The sequence below is a fragment of a genome, unplaced genomic scaffold, assembly GCF_019419815.1.
Source record: "Pyrus x bretschneideri cultivar Hongxiangsu unplaced genomic scaffold, Pyrus_bretschneideri_v1 Contig95, whole genome shotgun sequence".
NCBI classification, from domain to species: domain Eukaryota; kingdom Viridiplantae; phylum Streptophyta; class Magnoliopsida; order Rosales; family Rosaceae; genus Pyrus; species Pyrus x bretschneideri.
This window is the reverse complement of record NW_025999837.1, coordinates 41,961-50,773: the sequence shown is the minus strand read 5'-3', so window position 1 is coordinate 50,773 and position 8,813 is coordinate 41,961. Positions and strand designations below refer to the sequence as shown.

Below are 8,813 nucleotides of genomic sequence, written 5' to 3'. Positions count from 1 at the left end.
TGTTTTGTATGTATGGAAGAGAAGAGTGCTTAAACGTTCATACAATTCAAGTCTTGAGTTGTTGGAATGTTTAGGTGTTTCTTTGATTTCAAAGTTATGAGGAACTAAACCCCCCTTAGCTAGGGGTGATTTCAATACCATGATTGTTTATGTAATATGAATTGATGAATTCCAGTTATGAACTCTTGATTCGTGAATGCAATTGGCTTAACTATTTGATGATTAACTTATTTGTGTTTGTTGATTGAGGGTCGACACTTAATTACATGCATGAATATGTGGCTAAAGTTTAAGAAGGTTTCACATAATCGTTACTAACTTATACTTGAAAGTAGTGAAGGTCGCTTGTCACGATCGCGTTAAGTTTAAATTCTTAGCATGAGTAACATGATGTCATAGTTGCAAGTGCTTTGTCAATGCTTATGGTTTTCATTATTCTTAATGATCTTCGATTGTATCTCTATTATGATGACATGTAGGGAACTTTTGAGAATGTTTTGGGTTGTCGAATGATGCCATCCAATCCAATAATATAAGGAAAATCTGAGGGTTAACTAGTGATGTCACGGTTAATTTGGGGCATTGTCGTTCATAATTCAATGAAGGAATAACTGGAAATTGATTCATATGCATAAATATCATGTGTGGAGAAAGAACCTCTAGCTAATTCACCAACCATCTAATTTCACAACACTTGTTTGCAATCTATCCATATTTACAATTTGTTTTGTTTCCAAGTATCCATTTTAGTTTAAATTCGTCCAAATCCAATTCCCCCCTATTTCGTTGAAGTCTTAGTCTTAATCTTTCTTATTTTTAGTCTTGCTTTCTTCGAGCATTAAATAGTGTTTTATATTGAGTTTTTACGTTTTTAAGTCAAATCCAAGTGATTAACAATCCCTCCTAATCCCCGGTCCAGAACGATCCCTACTTATACACTTCACTACAATTGACAAAAAGAGGGTTTAATTTGTGTGCGTATAAAACTCGCATCACCCCCCTATTTCGTTGAAGTCTTAGTCTTAATCTTTCTTATTTTTAGTTTTGCTTTCTTCGAGCATTAAATAGTGTTTTATATTGTGTTTTTATGTTTTTAAGTCAATTTAGAAGGTTTTAGCAAGCCCTCCTAATCCCCGGTCTAAAACGATCCCTCACTTATCCATTCTACTACAATTGTCAAACGAGGGTTTAATTTGAGTGTGCGTATAAAACTCGCATCAAATTTTGCTGAAAATTTGATGCGAGAATTATACGCGCACAAATTAAACCCTCTTTTCGTCAATTGTAGTAAGTATGTAAGTAGGGATCGTTCTGGACCGGGGATTAGGAGGGATTGTTAATCTCTTGGAAACTGACTCAAAAACGTAAAAACAAGATAAAACACTAAACTAGACTCAAAGAATGTGAAACTAAACGTTAAAACACTAAGACAAACCAAAAGAATCAAAATGCTTTAAAAACACAAACTAAATTGATTTCTAACTATATTGAACATTAAAGCAAAAGGGGGATTGAGGTTTGATGAAAATTGAAATAACGAAACAAGTTAATAACTAGACAGAATGTAATTGATGAAATAAGATGGTTGGTGAATTAGCTAGAGGTTCTTTCTCCACACATGATATTTATGCATATGAATCAATTTCCAGTTATTCCTTCATTGAATTATGAACGACAATGCCCCAAATTAACCGTGACATCACTAGTTAACCCTCAGATTTTCCTTATATTATTGGATTGGATGGCATCATTCGACAACCCAAAATATTCTCAAAAGTTCCCTATATGTCATCATAATAGAGATACAATCGAAGATCATTAAGAATAATGAAAACCATAAGCATTGACAAAGCATTTGCAACTATGACATCATGTTACTTATGCTAAGAATTAAACTTAACGCGATCGTGACAAGCGACCTTCACTACTTTCAAGTATAAGTTAGTAACGATTATGTGAAACCTTCTTAAACTTTAGCCACATATTCATGCATGCTAATTAAGTGTCGACTCTCAATCAACAAACATAAATAAGTTAATCATCAAATAGTTAAGCCAATTGCATTCACGAATCAAGAGTTCATAACTGGAATTCATCAATTCATATTACATAAATAATCATGGTATTGAAATCACCCCTAGCCAAAAAGGGGTTTAGTTCCTCATAACTTTGAAATCAAAGAAACACCTAAACATTCCAACAACTCAAACATGAATTGTATGAACGTTTAGGCCCTCTTATCTTCCATTCCTCATATTACAAAACAAAGAGAATTGAATTTAAACATTGAAATCAAAGAAACGCGTAAACATTCTAACAACTCAAACGTGAATTGTATGAACGTTTAGGCCCTCTTATCTTCCTCTTTATTGTGGCACAAGAACTAAGGGATGTTGTAGGTGTGTTGAATGGATTGGGGGATTATGGAAATGGAAGAAATGGAGGAGAAATGGAAGGGAAATGGAGAGAAACTCACGGCTAGGGAGAAGATGGAAGTGTTTGTGGTGTGTTGTGTATGAAATGAGATGATTTTTGAATGAATGAATGCAAGGGTATTTATAGGAGGAGTGGAGATGTATATGGCTATTTGTTTAAGGTGTTTGTGGTTGCAATGATGAAGAATTGCATGTGGAAATAAAAGGGAAAATGTGGTGAAATGATGAAGTAGGAAGGTGGAAATGCATGTGAGATGTTGGAAAGGAAATGGGAATATGAGTAGGCCATGGCATGTGAGTTGTTTTGTTGGTGTAAATGTGCCATGGTTGCAATGATGAAGAATAAAGGGTGCATGTGGGGTGGAATTGAATGAATGCAAAGTGAATGAATAATGAAATGAGTTAAAGAGGGAGAATGTGGTGAAATGATGAAGTAGGAAGGTGGAAATGCATGTGACTTGTTTGTGGAATAAAGAATGAATGGTGGAATGATGAAGAGTTGCATAAAGAATGCATGTAGGGTTAGCTAGGTTGGCTTTGTTTGGGTGCATGTGTGTTAATGGTGGTTTTGCATGTGAATTGATGGATTGTTTTTGATGGAATGGATGGTTCTTTGCATGGCTTTTGAAGTGATTGTGGGCTTTGGAATTGGAAGGAAATGCATGGCCTTGGGGTTGGTTTAAGAGAGAATGGGCTAGGCCCTTTGTTTTATGTCCAAAATGAATACAAGGCCTTCAAATTCGTCCAACACTTTGGCTCCAATCATATGCTATCCATTCCAAACCCAATTTTGCTCCAAAATGCTCCAAAATGCATCTTTTTGCTTCCTTAGCCATATGAACCTAAAAACACACGAAAATGGCTTAAACTACTAAAACAACTATGAATTAACAACATAGATGCACGAAAACAAGCTAAGTAAGTCGCCTAAATATGCTCCTATCACTTCTTCATCAAGGATTCAAAAGGTTTGTTGCAGAAATGGCTACCACCATCACTAATAATAGCTCTTGGAGTTCCAAACCTACAAAAAATCACATCTTTAAGAAAATTCAACACAACCTTATGATCATTAGTTCTTGTAGCAATGGCTTCAACCCATTTGGATACGTAATCCACTGCCACTAATATGTATAAATAGCCAAAAGAGGATGGAAATGGTCCCATGAAGTCAATTCCCCAAACATCAAAGAGCTCTACCACCAAAATGTTGTTCAATGGCATCTCATTTCTTCGGCTAATGTTCCCCATTTTCTGGCACCTATCACACTTAGAACAAAAGTCAAAAGCATCTTTGAATAAAGTAGGCCAAAAGAAACCAGATTGTAAAACCTTTAGAGATGTCTTTTTGGCCCCAAAATGTCCTCCACATGCCAATGTATGGCTAAATGTTAGAATGCTTTGTTGCTCACTCTCTGGGACACATCTCCTAATGATTTGATCAGGGCAATATTTAAACAAATATGGTTCGTCCCAAACGTAGTGCTTTACCATGGCAAGGAACTTCTTTCTTTCCTGAAAAGAAAGGTCATTTCTCATTATACCACAAGCAAGATAATTAACAAAATCTGCATACCATGGCTCTTGTTCTTGAACAACAAGAAGTTGTTCATCTGGAAATGATTCATTTAGGGGCAAGGGTTGCCCCACTCCATGGTTTTCATTAAGCCTGGACAAATGGTCAGCCACAACATTATCACTGCCCTTCTTATCTCGAATTTCTAAGTCAAACTCTTGTAGTAAGAGTATCCATCTAATCAAGCGTGGTTTAGCATCCTTCTTTGTCATCAAATACCTAAGGGCTGCATGATCAGAAAACACAATAACTTTAGATCCCACAAGATATGACCTAAACTTTTCTAAGGCAAAAACAACAGCAAGCAACTCCTTTTTCAGTTGTGGAATAGTTAAGTTGAGCATCATGCAGAGTCCTGCTTGCATAGTAGATCACATGTGGAAGTTTGTTCACCCTTTGCCCTAAAACTGCACCAACAGCATAGTCAGAGGCATCACACATTAATTCAAAAGGTAACGACCAATCTGGTGCCATAATAATAGGGGCCGAGGTTAGTTCATTTTTCAAAGTATTGAATGCATCCATACAAGCCTTATCAAAATGAAATACAACATCTTTAGCTAACAGATTGCATAATGGACGAGTGATCATTGAAAAATTCTTAATGAAACGACGATAAAAACCCGCATGACCCAAAAAACTTCTTACTCCCTTCACAGTGGTGGGGGCTACCATATTGGTGATGACGTCAATTTTGGCTTTGTCCACCTCCATTCCTTTGCTAGAGATTACATGTCCCAACACAATTCCTTGTTTCACCATGAATTGGCACTTTTCCCAATTGAGAACCAAATTTGTTTCCTGACATCTTTGAAGTACTAACGATAGATGGTTAAGACATTCATCAAAAGAGGAACCAAACACTGAGAAGTCATCCATAAATACCTCAATGAACCTTTCTACCATGTCAGAAAAGATGGCCAACATGCATCTTTGGAATGTTGCTGGAGCGTTGCAAAGTCCAAAAGGCATTCTCCTATATGCAAATGTGCCAAAGGGGCAAGTAAAGGTTGTTTTCTCTTGATCCTCCGGAATGATTGCAATTTGATTGTAACCTGAGTAACCATCCAGAAAACAATAATGTGAGTAACTTGCCAATCTCTCAAGCATTTGATCTATGAAAGGCATAGGAAAATAATCTTTTCTAGTGCTAGAATTCAACTTCCTGTAATCGGTGCAAACACGCCAACTAGCAGTGGGCTTTGTGGGCACCAGCTTATTGTTTTCATTCCTCATCACAGTGATTCCCACCTTCTTAGGCACCACCTGAATAGCACTCACCCATTTGCTATCAGAAATGGGATATATGATCCCCACATCTAACAATTTCAACACTTCATTCCTAACCACTTCCTTCATGTGTGGGTTGAGCCTTCTTTGTGGTTCACGGGTTGACTTTGCCCCTTCCTCCAAAAGAATCCTATGCATGCATATGGTAGGGCTTATTCCCTTGATATCTGCAATAGACCAACCAAAAACTGATTTGAACTCTTTTAACACCCTAATTAGTTTATCTTCTTCAGTTGGGGTGACATCAGAAGCTATGATAATTGGAAGAGTTTCAAATTCAGCTAGATATGCATATTTTAGATGTGGTGGAAGTGGTTTAAGTTCAAGTTTTGGTGCCTTAACAGTGGAAGGAATTAGATGTGACATTGATGATTCTAAAGGCTCTAAAAGAGGTGAAACATTCAAAGGATACAATGCTAATGCATCCAAGGCAGCTATTTCTTCCATGAGTGCATCTTCTTCATCAAACTCATCTTGAGATTGACTCAAAACAGTTTGTAATGGTTCATTCGATTGTGCCTGCAAGAACTTAGAGAATACAAGTGAATCAAGCACATCAATGGCATAACAATCAAGGGATGAAGAAGGATGAGAAAGAGAGTCAAACATTTTGAATTGAACTGTCTCTCCTAACACTGTCATAGTGAGGAGTCCATTTTGCACATCAATGATGGTCTTGGCCGTGGCCATGAAAGGTCTCCCAAGCAATATAGGCAACTCTCGATCATGTATAGGAGCTTCTTCCATGTCCAACACTACAAAATCTGCAGGCAAAATTAGTTTATCAACTTGAACTAGAATATCTTCTACTATACCTCTTGGATATTTCATAGATCTGTCTGCAAGTTGTAATGAAATGGTGGTGGCTTTCAAATCTCCCAAACCTAGTTGAAGGTACACTGAATAAGGCATTAAGTTGATGCTAGCACCCAAATCAAGCATTGCCTTCTCTACTTTCTTGTCCCCTATGGTGATGTTGATAGAGAAACTTCCTAGATCCTTGAGCTTTGGTGGAAGTTTTCTTTGCAAAACTGCACTCACATTCTCAGACACCACTACCTTCTCATGTGGGCCATACTTCCTTTTGTAGCTGTTTAACTCCTTGAAGAACTTCCCATATGCTGGCATGTTCCTAATGACATCAAGCAAAGGTAAGTTAACATTCACTTTGCTTAGTATATCAAAAATTTCTCTGAATGACTTATCCTGCTTGCTCTTGGCAAGTCTTCCAGGGAATGGTATTGGTGGAGTGTATGGTTTCTCAGCCTTGTGAAGATTTGGTGCTTCAAGTGAGGAAGTAGCATGACTTGGTTCCTCATTTGGTCTATCATTGTCTCCTTGAGTAACACTTGCATTCACATGATCATATTCATCAGTAACTTCATTGCCAACTCTATTATCAATAACGTTACCACTTCTAAGTGTAGTGATTGCTTTGGCTTGCTCTTGGTTCCTTTGGAGTATCACTGGTTGGCTTGGAAACTTTCCAACTTCTCTTTGGTTCAAGGCATCTGCAATCTGCCCCAATTGTGTCTCCATTTTTGTTAGAGCTGCTGAATGTTGTTGGAGAGTGCTATTGGTGGAATGTTGGAATTGCAAGGTGTTTTGGGCTAACAATTTAACCGTGTCCTCAAGGGTAGGGGCAGGTTTTGGTTGGAAATTTTGGAATTGATTGTTGTTCTTCCATGAAAGGTTGGGATGATGTCTCCAACTTGAGTTATATGTATTAGAATACACATCATTCCTTGGCCTTTGATTGTAAGAATTCATGAGGTTCACTTGTTCTTGAACATACTCGGGGTAAGCCTCCCTAGATGGACATTGGTGAGTAGGATGGCTTGGTATGTTGCAAATGGCACACACTTCATTAGTTTTTGGCACCATGTTGAGCACGGATTCAAGCTTCCTTTCTAGGTTAGCTACCTGCAACAAAAGCTCATGGTTAGAACTTGTTTCATAGACTCCAACTTTCTTACCCCTTAAATCTTTGTGTTGAGCATTAGACCCCAACATCTCATAAATGTTATATGACTCTTGAGCATTCTTTTTCTTCAATGCTCCACCTGCTGCATTATCAATAGTTGATTGACAATTTTGGGTTAGTCCATCATAGAAAATTTGCATTTGTAAGTGAAAAGGTAACCCATGGTGTGGACATTGTATCAAGAGGCCTTTAAAACGCTCCCAACACTCATTGAAAGGTTCTCCATCATCTTGTTTGAAGTTGAAGATTTGTCCCCTTAATGTGGCTGTCTTTTGAGTGGAAAAGAACTTCTCCAAGAACTTCTTAGCCACTGCATCCCATGTGGTGAGGGAACCTGGTGTTAGAGTCATCAACCAACTCTTGGCCTTATCTTTCAAGGTGTACGGAAACACTCTCATCCTCAAGTTTGCTTCACTTACTCCCTGCAAAGGTAAACCACTCACAAACTCTTTAATATGAGCTAAAGGGTCTTCATTAGGTAAGCCATAAAATGAGGGAAACATATGAAAATGTGAAGATTTGAGATCATAGTTTCTAGCTTCTGTGGGCAGCAAGATGCATGAAGGTGAATTTGGTATGATTGGTTGAGCAAAGTCCTCCAAAGCTCGAAGTTCATCTTGGTTGCCCGCCATCTCTTCCTCTTTTTCCCAATTAAATTGCTCAGATCCTTTACTTGTTGAACTAGGTGAATTCCTTTCCTCTTCCTCACGGATAAAGGATGAACTTGATGGCACAAAGTTGTCCAAAGTGTGGCCCTTTAACCTTTCAATTCTTTGGCCTAACTCAACAAGTCTATTTGACATATACTACCTGAAACAAAGTAACACAAGTTTGAATGAAAATCAAGAAGCAAACAACAATGAAAAGAACAAAAATAAACTTAAAAACGTTTGAAAAGACTCAAGGGACTCAAAACAGATTCACAAGACTCAAAACAAGCTAAAAACTCTCAAAATTGCCTAAAAACACAAACTGGGCAGTTTTGACACTAAACTCAACTTTGGACGAAAATTAGGTTTGGACTTGACTCAAAATGCTTCAAAACACAAGATAAGACAGATTCTAAGACTAAGACTTAACAAAATATGGAGGGATTTGTATTTGGACAAAATGCAATTAAATGGACAGATTATAAAGAAAGCAGATTGTCAAGCAAATTGATGTAAACCAATGGATAATAGAATGGCTAAGGGATTCTTTTCCACACATAAAATGTATGAACTTAAATCAACTTCCAGTTATCAATTTGACAAGTTATGAACCTTGACACTAATCAAAATAGCAAACAAGCAAACAAGCAATTACAAGGGACTGAAATCAGTCCCCGGCAACGGCGCCATTTTTGTTGATGTATATTTCCTTCCTAATGCTAGAATATATTTAGTATAATGGCACAAGCAAGGGTGTCGAATCCACAGGGACTAATTGGACCTATGTAATTACTTGTTTTGCAAGAACTCTATGAAATGAATCAAACTAGTCTAAATAGGCAGATTTGGAAATGAATCACTCTAATCAAACTAGGCAG

At 37.4% G+C, this 8,813-nt stretch overlaps 1 pseudogene; it reads left to right on the top strand.

Moving 5' to 3' along the window:
- The first annotated feature begins 7,441 nt into the window (after positions 1-7,441).
- On the top strand, positions 7,442-7,552 carry LOC125473762 (annotated as a pseudogene).
- The last annotated feature ends 1,261 nt before the right edge of the window (positions 7,553-8,813 follow it).